General features: G+C 33.8%; 1 protein-coding gene across 1 annotated transcript in view; it reads right to left on the bottom strand.

Moving 5' to 3' along the window:
* The window catches only part of LOC116738012 (ADP-ribose glycohydrolase MACROD2-like), a 541,527-nt gene that overhangs the window by 400,560 nt on the left and 125,909 nt on the right, over positions 1–15,058 (bottom strand). The gene's annotated exons all lie outside the window — the stretch shown is intronic.

Below are 15,058 nucleotides of genomic sequence, written 5' to 3'. Positions count from 1 at the left end.
CAGCCAGGTCACGATCTCGCGGTCCGTGAGTTCGAGCCCCGCGTCAGGCCCTGGGCTGATGGCTCAGAGCCTGGAGCCTGTTTCCGATTCTGTGTCTCCCTCTCTCTCTGCCCCTCCCCTGTTCATGCTCTGTCTCTCTCTGTCCCAAAATAAATAATAAAAAACGTTGAAAAAAAAAATTAAAAAAAAAAAAAGAAAAGCAGCAGCAAATAAAGCCCAAAGACAGCAGAAGAAGGGAAATAATAAAGATTAGAGCAGAAATAAATGATGTAGAATCAAAAAAAAAAAAAAAACAGTGGAACAGATCAATGAATTTAAGAGCTGATTTTGTTAAAGAGTGAAAAAAATGGGTAATCCCTTAGCCAGACTTATCAAAGAGAGAAAAGAGAGAGGACCCAAACAGATAAAAATCACAAATGAAAGAGGAGATATTAGAACCAACACTACAGAAATACAAATAATAATTAGAGAATACTATGAAAAATTGTAGACCAAACTGGACAATCAGGAAGAAATGGACAAATTCCTAGACACTCACACACTACCAAAACTCAGAAAGAAATATAAATTTTGAACAGACCCATAACCAGCAAAAAAATTGAATCGGTTACCAAAAATCTCCCAGTAAGAGTCCTGGGCCAGATGGCTTCCCAGGGGAATTCTACCAGACACTTAAAGCAGATTAATACGTACTTTGCTTAAACTGTTAGAAAAGAAAAGAGGAGAAAAGAAAAGGAAGAAAGAAAAGGAAGAAAGAAAAGGAAGAAAGAAAAGGAAGAAAGAAAAAGAAAGCTTCCAGATTCATTCAATGAAGCCAGTATTACCTTGATTCCAAAACCAGACAGAGACCCCACTAAAAAGGAGAAGTACAGGCCAATATCCCTAATGAAGCTGGATGCAAAACTTCTCAACAAGATACTAGCAAATCGAATTTAACAGTACATTAAAAGAATTATTCACCATGATCAAGTGGGATTTATTCCTGGGCTGCAGGGCTGGTTCAATATTCACAAGTCAACCAACATGATACATCACATTAAAAGAAGAAAGGATAAGAAATATAGGATCCTGTCGACGGATGCAGAAAAGGCATTTGACAAAATAGAGCATCCTTTTTTATGGATCAAATCACTTTATTACATAGGGATACAAAATAAATTTATTTATTTAATTTATTTGTTTATTTTTTATGTATTTAATTTTAAATTTTAATTCTAGTATAGTTAACATACAGTGTTATATTTTTTCCAGGTATACAAGCAAATGATTCAGCAATTCCATACATCACCCAGTTCTCAAAACAAGGGCCTTCTTTATTTTTTTATTTTTATTTTATTTTTTTTAATTTACATCCAAATTACTTATCATATAGTACAACAATTTCAGGAGTAGATTCCTTAGTGCGCCTTACCCATTTAGCCCATCCCCCCCTCCTACACCCCTTCCAGTAACCCTGTTTGTTCTCTATATTTATGAGTCTCTCATGCTTTGTCCCCCTTCCTGTTTTTATATTATTTTTGTTTCCCTTCCCTTATGTTCATCTCTTTTGTCTCTTAAAGTCCTCATATAAGTGAAGTCATAGGATATTTGTCTTTCTCTAATTTCACTTAGCATAATACCCTGTAGTTCCAACCACATAGTTGCAAATGGCAAGATTACATTCTTTTTGATTGCTGACTAATACTCCATATATATATATATATATATATATATATATATATATATATGTATATATACACACACACACACACACACACACACACACACACACACACCACATCTTTATCCTTTCATCCATCGATGGACATTTGGCTCTTTTCATACTTTGGCTATTGTTGATAGTGCTGCTATAAACATTGGAGTGCATGTGCCCCTTTGAAACAGCATACCTGTATCCTTTGGATAAATATCTAGTAGTGCAATTGCTGAGTTATAGGGTAGTTGTATTTTTAGTTTTTTGAGGAACCTCCATACTGTTTTCCAGAGTGGCTGCACCAGCTTGTATTCCCATACAGCATCCTTTCTTAATAAAAACCCTTAAGAAAGTTGGGATAGAAGGAACATACCTTAACATCATAAAAGCCATATATGAAAGTACCACAACTAATATCCATCCTCAATGGGGAAAAACTGACAGCTTTCCCCCTGAGATTAGGAACACAACAGAGATGTCCACTCTCACCAATGTTGTTTAGCATAGTGTTGGAAGTCCTAGCCTCAGCAGTCAACAAAATGAAATAAAAGGCATCAAAATTGGCAAAGAAGAAGTCAAATTTTCACTCTTCCCAAAAGACATGATATTCTACATGGAAAACCCAAAAGACTCTACCAAAAAACTGCTAGAACTGATACATGAATGCAGCAAAGTCACAGGACATAAAATCAATTTACAGAAATCTGTTGCAATTCAATACACCAACAATGAAGCAGCAGAAAGAGAAATAAAGGAATTGATCCCATTTATAATTGCACCAAAACCCCTAAGATATGTAGGAATAAACCTAACCAAAGAGGTGAAAGATCTTTGCATGGAACACTACAGAAAGCTTATAAAAGAAACTGAAGAAGACACAAAGAAATGGAAAAATATTCCATGTTCATAGATTGGAAGAACGAAAATTGTTAAAATGTCAATACTACCCAAAGTAATCTACACATTCAATGCAATCCCAAATAAAACAGCCCCAGCATTCTTCATAGAGCTAGAACAAACAATTCTAAAATGTATATGGAACCTGAAAACACCCCAAATAACCAGTCATGTTGAAAAAGAAAACCAAAGTAGGAGGCATCACAATCTCAGAGTTCAAGCTGTATTACTAAGCTGTAATCATCAAGACAGTATGGTACTGGCAAAAGAACAGACACTCAGATCAATGGAACAGAGTAGAGAACCCAGAAATGGACCCACAAACATATGGCCAACTAATCTTTGACAAAGCATTGGATATTATTTCCTGGAATGAAGACAGTCGCTTCAGCAAGTGGTGCTGAGAAAACTGGACAGTGACATGTAGAAAAATGAACCTGGACCACTTTCTTACACCATACACAAAAATAAACTCAAAATGGATGAAAGACCTAAAAGGAAAGCAGGCAAAAACCTCTTTGATCTTGGCCGCAGCCACTCCTTACTCAACATGTCTCCAGAGGCAAGGGAAATGAAAGCAAAAATGAACTTGGGACCTCATCAAAATAAAAACTTCTGCACAGTGAAGTAAACAATCAGCAAAACTAAAAGGCAACCAACTGAATGGGAGAAGATATTTGCAAACAATATATCAGATAAAGGGTTAGTATCCAAAATCTATAAGGACTTATCAAACTCAACACCCAAAAAACAAATAATCCAGTGAAGAAATGGGCAAAAGACATTAATAGACACTTCTCTAAAGAAGACATCCAGATGGCCAACCGACACATGAAAAAATGCTCAACATCACTCATCATCAGGGAACTACAAAGCAAAACCACAATGAGATACCACCTTACCCCTGTCAGAATGGCTAACATTAACAACTCAGGCAACAACACATGTTGGCAAGGATGGAGATAAAGAGGACCTCTTTTGCACCATTGGTGGGAATGCAAACTGGTGCAGCCACTCTGGAACACAGTACAGAGGTTCCTCAAAAAATTAAAAATAGAAATACTCTACGACCCAGCAATTGCACTACTAGGCATTTATGCTGTTTCAAAGGGGCACATGCACCCCAATGTTTATAGCAGCACTATCGACGATAGCCAAAGTATGGAAAGAACCCAAATGTCCATCAATGGATGAATGGATCAAGAAGACACACACACAATGGAGTATTACTCGGCAATCAAAAAGAATGAAATCTTGCCATTTGCAACTACATGGGTATTATGCTAAGTGAAATTAGAGAAAGACAAATATCATATGACTTCACTCATGAGACTTTAAGACACAGAACAGATGAACATAAGGGAAGGGAAGCAAAAATAATATAAAAACAGGGAGGGGGACAAAATATAAGAGACTCTTAAATATGGAGAACAAACAGAGGGTTACTAGAGGGGTTGTGGGAGGGCGAATAGGCTAAATGGGTAAGGGGCATTAAGGAATATCCCTGAAATCATTGTTGCACTATATACTACTTGGATGTAAATTTAAAAAATTAAATAATTTTTAAAAAAATGTATCACTGTGTTCTACTCCTGAAGCCAAGACTGTTTTACAACTAACTTGAAAATAGAAATTAAAATAAAATAAAATAAAAATAAACTGCAGATAACACTCCAAAAAAAGAAACTATAGTTAAATTTTCAATGGACATACAATTAAAAATTTGTAAACTGTAACGTCAGCATAACATCGCTGAGGGGGGAATAGAATAAAAGGGTAGTGTTTTTGTATGTAATTCAAATTATGTTGTTATCAGCTTAAAATAGACTGTTACTCTATTAAATGTTTTATGTAAGTTCAATGGTGACCACAAAAGCAAAAACCAACTTAGATACTCAAATGATAAAATGAAGGAAATCAAAGTATATGATCAGGGACAATCATCAGTTCACAAAAGAATATAGCAAGAGAGAAAGCAAGGAACAAAGAACTAAAAAACAGCAAGAATACCACTAATAAAATGGCAGTAGTGAGCCCTTTTCAAAAACTACTTAATATGTAAATGGATCAAATTCTCCAATCAAAAGGCATAAAGTGGTTGAATGGAAAAAAATCAAAAACCAGCCAACCAAAAAACAACCAGAAACACAAAACCAAACTATATACTGCCTAGTAGAGACTCGGTTTTCCTTTGAAAGACACACATAGGATGAAAGTAAAGAAATGGAAAAAGATCTTCCATGCAAATGGAAAAAAGAGGAGGAGCTATACTCATCAGACAAAATAGACTTCTAAGTCCAAAATGGAAAGGAGAAAAAGATTATTGTATAATAGTAAGAGGATAAATTCATCAAGAGGACGTAACAATTGTCAATAAACATGCAACTAACTCTGGAACAGCTAAATACATTTAAGCAAATACTAACAAATCTGAAAGGGAAAACACTTAAGAATACAATAATAGCAGGGGATGTCAATATCCCATTTTCAATACTGGATAGCTTATCCAGACAAAAAGACTAACATAGAAAAATTGGACTGGAACCATACTTTAGACCAAATGGACCTAATTGACACATACAGAACACTCCACCCAATACAAGAATACTTATTTTTCTCAACTGCGGATGGAACATTCCTCAGGACATTTCATATGTTAGGAAACAAAACAATCTTAAATTTAAAAAGAATGAAAACATACCAAGTATCTTTTCCAACCACAATTGTAGGAAAGTAGAAATCACTAACAGGAGGAAAAATGGAAAATTCACAAATATGTGAAAATTAAGTAATACACTTTGAAGAACAAATTAAATGGGAAAGAATAAATGGGTCAATGAAGAAATCAAAAGGGGAAATCAAAATATATTTCCAAACAAATGAAAATGGAAACACAATATATCAAAACTTATGGGAGCAGAAAATGCAGTTCAAAAAAGGAGCTTTGTAGTAATAAATGCCTACATTAAGGAAAATAAAAAGCTCACATAAACAACCTAATTTGTTATCTCAAATGACTAAAAATAGTGTGTTCTTCTAAGACTAAAATTAACAGAATAAAAGGAAATAAGAAATATCAGACTAGAAATGGCTGGAAAAGATCAATGAAATTAAGAGCTGGGTTTTTTTGAAAGATAAAATTGACAAACTGTTATAAATGCTGAGAGAGAGAGAGAGAGAGAAGGCAAATTAATAAAATCAGGAATGAAAGAAAATACATTGCAACTGATAAAATACAAAGGATCAAAACAGACTACTATGAACTATGCATCAACAATTTAGATACTATACAAAAAAAAATTATAAATTTCTAGAAACATCCAACCTACCAAAAAATCATGAAGAAATACAAAATCTTAACAGAACAGTAACAAGGACATGGGATCAGTAATCAAAACCCCCAACAAAGGAAAAGCCCAGAACCTGATGGCTTCTCAGGGTGAATTCTACCAAACATTTGAAGAATTAATACCATTCCTGCTAAACTCTTCAAAAAAACTGAAAGAGAATATTCCCAAACTCCTTTTACAAGCCCAGCATTACTCTAATACCAAAGTCAGATAAGGATGCCACAAAAGAAGAAACACACACACACACACACACACACACACACACAAAACTAAGGCCAATCTCCCTGATGAATATAGATAGAAAAATTCCCAAAAAAGATTTTAGTAAACTGTAAAGTTAGCCAATATCATACTAAAAGGATCAAACACTATCAGGTGAGATTTATCCCTGGCATACAAGGAAGGGTCCACATATGCAAGTGAGTAATATGGTACACCATATTCAGAGAATGAAATATAAAAATCATGATCTCAATAGATGCAGAAAAGGCATTTAACAAAAATCAACATTCTGCCATGATAAAAAAAACTCTCAAAAAATTGACTATAGAAGAAATTTACCTCAACATGATAAAAGCTATATGTAACAAGCCCACAGCTAATAGCATATTCAATGGTGAAAGGTTGAAAGCTTTTCTTCTAAGATCAGGAACAAGACAAATGTGCTCACTGCCCCTATTCCTATTAAATACATAGTACTCAAAGTCCCAGCCAGAGCAATCAAGGCAAAAAAGAAGTACAAAGCTTCAAAATCGGAAGCTAAGAAGTAAAATGGTCTCTTTTTGCAAATGATATGATCTTACATATAAAGTCCTGCAATTTTTTTTTAATTTTAAATTTTAAAAATAAAACAAAAATGAATAGGCAAATGACTTAAATAGACACTTTTCCAAAGATGATATAAGAATGGCCAATAAGCATATGATAGGATGTTCAACATTACTAATCATTAGGGAAAAATCAAAACCACAAGGAAAATCACCTCATACCCATTAGGATGTCTACTATCAAAAACAGAAAATAACCAGTGTTAGTTATAGGATGTGGAGAGATCAGAATCCTTGTACACTATTGACGGGAATGTAAAATAGTGCAGCTCCTATGGAAAACATTATGGTGGTTCCTTAAAAACTTAAAAATAGAATTATCATATGAACCAGTAATTCTACATTATGGATATATACCCAAAACAACTGAAAGCAAAATATCAAGGAAATATTTGCACATCCATGTTCATAGCAGCACTATTCACAATAGCCAAGAGGCAGAAGCAACTCAAGTAATCACCAACAGATGAGTGAATAAAGAAAATGTGTATACACACAATGGAATATTATTCAGCTTTGAAAAGGAAGGAAAATTCTGACACATGCTACAACATGGATGAACCCCGAGGACATTATGTTAAATTAAGTAATCCAGTCACACAAAAGAAAACACTATATGATTCTACTTATATGAATATCTATAGAGTAGCCAAATTCATAAAAACAAAGTAGAATGGTAGTTGCTAGGGGTAGTGGGAAATGAGAAATTTTTGTTTAATGAGTATATAGTTTAGTTTTTCAAGATGATAAATCTGTAGAGATGATTGTTCAACAATATGAATATACTGAACATGACTAAATGTACACTTAGAAATGGTTAAAATGCTCAATTTTATGTTGTGCATTTTTACCACTCAAAAAAAATTTCAAACCAGCATGCAAATGTTAATAGTAGGTTTAGTCACCAATGCCAAGAAATGGAAGCAACCAAGATGCCCTTCAACAGGTGAACAGACAAACTGCAATATTCCATGCAATAGAATATTACCCAGTAATAAAAAGAAATGACAGGCAAAGATACTCACCACTATACTAAGGAGGACAGCAGCAATAAAAAGAAATTAGTTATCTGTATAGCACATGAAAAATAATGAAATTGGACTACTATCTTACACCATACATAAAAAAAAAATTAACTCAAAATTGTTAAGATTTGAACGTAAAACCTGAAATCATAAAACTCCTAGAAGAAAACAGGCAGTAAGCTCCTTGACCTGAGTCCTGGTAATGATCTTTTTGGATCTGACTCCAAACGCAAAAGCAACAAAAACAAAAATAAATGAGTGCAACTACATCAAACTAGAGCTTCTGTACAGTAAAGGAAATCATTAACAAAATGAAGGCAAGCTACCAAATAGGAGAAAATGTTCATAAATCATGTATCTGACAAGGGGGTAATAATACATAAAGAACTCACACAACTCAATAGCCAAAAAAACTAACAACCTGATTAAAAAATAGGCACAGGACCTGAATAGACATTTTTCCAAAGAAGATAGGTAGGTGTTCAACAGACACATGACAAAATTTTCAACATCACTGATCATCAGGGAAATGGGAGTCAAAATCACAGTATGGTATCAGCTCATACCTATTAGAAAACAAATTATCAAAAAGACAAGAAATAAGTGTTGGTGATGATATAGAGAAAGGGAATTCTAAAGCACTGTAGATGACAATGTAAGTTGGTGCAGCCACTATGGCAAAAGTATGGAGGTTCTTCAAAAAATTAAAGACATAAATACCATATGACCCAGCAATTCCACAACGGGTGAAAGAAAATTAAAACATTAATTCAGAAAGATATATGCACTCCCCATATTCACTGAAGCATTACTTATACTAGCCAAGATATGTAAACAATGTAAGTATCCATCAATAGATGAATGTATAAAGAAGACGTGAGATACAATTCTCTCTCAAATCTCTCTCTCTCTCTCTCTCTCTCACACACACACACACACACACACACACACACAGAGAGAGAGAGAGAGAGAGAGAGAGAGAGGAATACTACTAATCTGTAAAAAAAGAATGAAATCTTGCCATTTGTAAAAACATTGACGGACCTAAAGGGTATTATGCTAAGTGAAATGTGTCAAACAAACAAAGACAAATACTGTACCATCTCACTTATATACCGATCTCAAAAAAAAAAAAAAAAAAAAAAAAAAAAAAAACAAGCTCAGATGTAGCGAACAAACTGGTAGTAAGGGGTAGGCAAAATGGGTGAAGTCAAAGATACAAACATCCAGTTATAATTAAATATGTCACAGGGGATGTAATGTACAGCATGGTGACTATAGTTCATAATACTGTAGAGCAGATCTCAAAGTTGCTCAAAGAGATCTTACAAGTTCTTGCCACAGGAAAAAAAATTGCAAATATGTAATAAGCAGATGTTAACTAGAGTTATTATGGTGATCATTATGTCGTACATTTGAAATTAATATGTTATGTGTCAATTATACTTGAATTAAAAAAAAGGAATTAATTATCAAGTAATGAAATACCATGGAGGAACCTTAGCTGCACACTGCTAAGTGAAAGAAGCCAGTTTTCAAAGGTGATTTACTGTTTCACTGGGAACTATATGACACTTTGGAAAATGCAAAACAATAGAAACAAAGATATCAGTGAGTGTCCATCATTGGGGAAGGAGCACAGAGGCAGTTTAAGTAGGTGAAGCTCCAGGATTTTTAAAGCAGTGAAATGTAAGTATGTTAATAATCTTACACTAATGTAAGATGTAAATAATATGGGGAAATGTGTACAGTGGGATACGTACAAGGGTTTATTTGGAAACTGTACTTTCTACTTAATTTTCCTATGAACCTACACTGCTCTAAAAAAATGAAGTATTATTTTTAAAAGATATCTTTTATTTTACCTCTTATTAGATTGCTCTTTCTAGTACAAATGCTCCAACAACTTAAAAGCTACCTATGAATGTATCATACCATCTCTTTAGCTGCTTTTTCATTGATTAGTAATTCATCCAATCCATGCTCAAATATGTATAGTGTTTGTAGACTGATGATCACCCACTCATAGTTTTAAAAATATAACCTCCATGTCTTTTTACTTTCTTTTAAAAATGTTTTATTGTTTTCATAGAGACTGTAAATCATACGTTATACAAGCCTAGTATCTTAAATTATTTATAGGGACCTCTCTAATGAAAACTCCTAGAATTTTTTTTTCTTTAGATTTATTTATTTATTTAGAGAGAGAGCACAAGTGGGGGAGGAGCAGAGGCAGAGAGAGAGAGAGAGAGAGAGAGAGCGAGAGAGAATCTCAAGCAGGCTCCCCACTGACAGTGCAGAGTCCAATGCAGGGCACAAACTCACAAACTTTGAGATCATGACCTGAGCCAAAGTCAGACACTTAACTGACTGAGCCACCCAGGTATGTCCTCCAGAGTTATTTTTATAAGTTACCATGAGAATGTAAGTCTCCAGAGTATGTCCAAATTGGACACACCCAAACTTAATTCATTACTTCTTTTCACTAATGAATTATTCAACTGATTTGCTTTATCAATCGATATGACTGGTTATTATACTACATATACTACTAGACTAAAGTGAGCACCATCTAAGACCTGTTTCCTGGCATACAGAATAAGCTTATTAAAATTTTAAACATTTCTTGAATTATTTTCCAGATATATGGAAAATATTACAAAAGGTATAATTCATTGAAAACTTAAATGTGGATTATGGGACTTTAGAGGTCTTAGATTTGTAATAAGAAATATTTTTTACAATAATATTTAAAGATATAGTTTCTGTTCTTAAAGATTCTGTTAAGGACTTTACAGTTATTTTATAAGGAAACATATATAATCATTTGGAAAAAAGTGAAATAAATGATTCAGTACAAAAATATTAAAAACAACAAAACATTGTATATGATTTATTGCTAAATAAATAGCTTAGATCAGTACTACAGGAAATCTGAGGACAAAACAACAACAACAACAACAACCACCTTGTGTGCTGGAATGTGCTAGCTTCATGAAAGAGAAACTATAGGAGTTAGATCCTGAAGAAGCATAAGCAAAAAATGAAAAATCAAGGCATGTTGAACCACAACCTGTGCTGACCAGTTTAGCTAGAGTAGTTGATATCAGAAGCTGAAGAACTGGAATCAAAGACAGAAATTAAGGGCAGAGTAAAATTAAGGAAGATAGTGAATTCCAAGCTAATGAGTTTATATATTAACTATGGGCAATGTAAAGCACTGACAATTTTTTAGGGAAAAGCAATATACTCAAGTAAACAGATGTATACAGCTCATATTTGATCTAGGAGTTAGGTAGACCAGAAGAACAGTTAAGTAGAAGTGACTATGGGCGTGATAAGTGACTGAATGGGGGGAGGACACTGAAAATGGAAAGCATGCAAAAGCCATCACATATCCCCCAAAAAGAAAAAAAACTGGAAGGAGATAAAGTAGGTCAAGTCAAAGGTAAATCCAAGTTTCTCAACTACTGAAGAATGATAACATTGGGAAAAAAAAAATGTTTCCAAACATGTTAAGCTTGGACTGACTGGGAGACCTTACGTAGAAATGTACATTAGGTAATTTGATAATATTGGAATTAGGGCTCAATTGTAAAATTCAAACTGAAGAAAAATATTCTGTAATTAGTTTCATAGAAGTGATATTTAAAGCCCTGAAAATAGATGCTATTGTCAAAAAGGACCAACTGTCATTACAGAAATAAGAATAGAAAGCCAACTGAAATTTGGAGAACCAACCTATTTTTAGGGCACAGATAAAAGAAACAGATATCAATATAGAACACACACATGCACACAATAAACAGTCAAAGAGAAAAGTAAAAACCTATCATGGGAACTAAGGAAAATTTTGTTGCCTCTCCTACATTATCATGAAAACCTTTCCTATAATCCATACTCCTCTCTAAAAACCTCAAATTCCTATAATCATCACAAAATATTTTTAAAAGCATTCTTTCCCAAAAGATCTAAGACCCCAAGAAATAATCAATAACAGCTACACTTTACCATTATTAGCAAATTTTTCACTATTGATACATTATTCAGTAATAAACCAAAATGAAAATAATGTTATGATTTGAACCAAAAATCATACTGAGTTAATTCTATTAAGGTCTACACAAAAGCACTTAGAATTTCTTAAAAGTCGGAGGTAGGGGCGCCTGGGTGGCGCAGTCGGTTAAGCGTCCGACTTCAGCCAGGTCACGATCTTGCGGTCCGTGAGTTCGAGCCCCGCGTCGGGCTCTGGGCTGATGGCTCAGAGCCTGGAGCCTGTTTCCGATTCTGTGTCTCCCTCTCTCTCTGCCCCTCCCCCGTTCATGCTCTGTCTCTCTCTGTCCCAAAAATAAATAAACGTTGAAAAAAAAATTAAAAAAAAAAAAAAAAAAGTCGGAGGTAGTCAGTTCCTTTCTGAAAATCATGGTGACAGTAACAGCAGAGATTAGAATCCGGAGTTTAATGTCCTAGTAAGTACTAAACCTAGTAGAAAGAGATTACATACAGTGACAGACTGACAATATAATAAAGCCTAATCACTTATAATTCCCACCCTGCTAACTGAGGGTTTTCATTCATTCATCAATGCATTCACTCATTTATTTTTTAAATTATTGAGTAGCATTATGAATCCGGCATTAAGAATACAAATATGAGTCAGATACATCCCTGCTGTCCAGGGCACTATTGTCCTTAACCCAAATACATGTGAATATTAGGCAAGAAAAAGTGGGAATATCTTATTTCTGTAAAGACATATAATTTGCAAGTTAGTCAAAATGGAAGGTAGCATTTGTGAAAGAATTCAAGTCTATCTGCACCCCGCTCTAAAGATTTTACAAAAAGACTCTTAAACAGCATGAGTAAGTAGCCTCACTTGGTCCTTTCTCATTTCTTCTAATCCATCCTTGGGAGTTTAATTTGGTCCAGTTTGAGAGTCAGTCAACCTAGTTTCATCTAAGTACCAGTTTATTTCAAGAAATAGAGCAAAAGGAGTATAAATTAATATTCCCTTAAAGTTAAACAGAATTGGGTATCGTTTGAAATCAATAGCTTAACAACTTTGATTACAAACTCCCAGCAATGTACAAAAATATCAAACTCTATTGAAGTCAAGATTTAAAATCCCTCAGGATTGAGAACCATCTGCTCACAATGACCCTTACAGAGAAATTACATTGACTATTGCAAAGCAGTTTCATTTATTCCAGTCAGAAATTGTGTTTCAGACACTGTCTCTCAGTAGTTGGCAATCAACAACTCTAGCAATCATATAATATCCAATCTTCGAAGAAAAAGTAGTTTCAAGAAAGCAGAAATTATGCAAAGGTTAATTTCAACTTGATGACTTTTACCTCACTGCACGAATGACTCACATAGAAAGCAATCAAATATAAAAAATATTGGGTATAAATGAAGTGGATATTAAATGCATCTTTTAAAAATTTGCATAGTAAACTTTTTCAGTGATTATACATATAAGTTATTTTACCTTGTCGTTGACGATGGAAATTTAATGGAAACTCAAAAGTGAATTAACATGATATAGACAGGATATATCACTTCAGTACTACAACAATCAATTCTTGTTCAGGTTATTAAGCTAATAACCTGGAGGAAATATAGATAATGGATTAGAAATTCTAGCATTCCATAGTTAAGCAATACTGCAAATAAAATTACCATCTGAGAAAGGCAGACTAAGAAGCCAAGAGGTAACACATTTCTTAAAATATTGTTTCTCTATTTCAGAAATGGATCCAAAAGAAGTAGTGAAAAACAGCTGTAACATAGATATGCTCCAAATCTGCAGTTTTTCAAGTAAATTGAGGAGGATTCCTTGTTATATGTGGAAAAAAATAGTTTCTTACATATTTTTTTTTCAAAAAGATGACTGTAACTATGACATAGGCACATTGATTCTACATTTAAAAGTGATATTTATAAAATGTTGAAATGTTAAAATTATATAGAATTTTTATAGGCTGCATATTAACAGAAATTAATTTTGTTTGTTTTAAGAAAAGGGTACTCTGGATTTAAAAAGCTTTCTAAAATGAGCTTAACTACAACATAAAAAATATTAATAAAATGTGATGAAACAGATTACTCAAGAGGCTGTGGAATCTCCTCTCTTAAGATTAATAAAGTCAGGAACACATCTATCTTGACTTGTTTAAATGAAGCCAGATTGAAGGCTTAGGTTGAATTAAGTGAAAGCAAATAATCTCTTTCCATCAGTCATGTCTGTGGATTCCCTAGTCAAAGCCACCAAAAAGACAAAAAAGTCAAGTTTTAATATTTACAATATTCCTTATACCATAGATAATAAATTTGTATGTGAAACAACATACTGAGGGGAAGGTATCTAATATTTAAAATTGTTAAGAAATAGTAGAATAGAAGACATTTATAAAAGGTATGAGCAATTACCTTTCCTCAATTTCAAATGTTATTAAATATTTATAATTAATTTTAAATGCTATATCTATTATAAACCTATATATAAATATATAAGAAATATATTTCAGTTTTTCTGGTTAAGGAACTAGAACTTTCAAGTCAAAATAATGTCCTCTCCTTCTAACCTAAACTAATAGATATTTCAACTGTGAAACACAGAGAAGCCATAATGTAAGTATCAGTACCTGGACTAATTGAAAATAGATAATAAAATAAACCTCTGAGAAGATGAAAAGAAACAGAGAAAAACAATTCACAAGATTCACTTGTGGGGTGCCTGGGTACCCAGGTGTTAAGCACCTGACTCTTGGTTTTCTGTTCAGGTCAGGATCTCACAGTTCATGAGCTAGAGCCCCACACTGGGCTCTTGAAATGACAGCACAGAGCCTGCTTGGGATTCTCTCTCTCCCTCTCTCTCTCTCTCTCTGTCTCTCTCTCTCTCTGTCTCTCTCTCTCTCTGTCTCTCTCTGTCTCTCTCTGTCTCTCTCTGTCTCTCTCTGTCTCTCTCTGTCTCTCTGTCTCTCTGTCTCTCTCTGCCCTGCTCATTGGCACGCACACACACCTGCTCACTGTCTCAAAATAAATAAACTTTAAAAAAAGATTCAAGTATTGTTGTTTGATTTAGTCAGAGTATTAAGAAAAACATCAAATGTTTTCTTGTCAAATCTAACAAAACGGATTGTGCTAACAAAATGATAAAATCTGCTAAAAGACTAGATTTTATTTTGTTGATTGGTTCAAAGAAATAGAAAAGGAAATCACATGTGGCTTAAAACAAAACAAATCAAAACACAGTTCTATTCA

Source organism: Lynx canadensis, chromosome A3, assembly GCF_007474595.2.
Source record: "Lynx canadensis isolate LIC74 chromosome A3, mLynCan4.pri.v2, whole genome shotgun sequence".
NCBI lineage: Eukaryota > Metazoa > Chordata > Mammalia > Carnivora > Felidae > Lynx > Lynx canadensis.
This window is presented reverse-complemented; position numbering and strand designations above follow the sequence as displayed.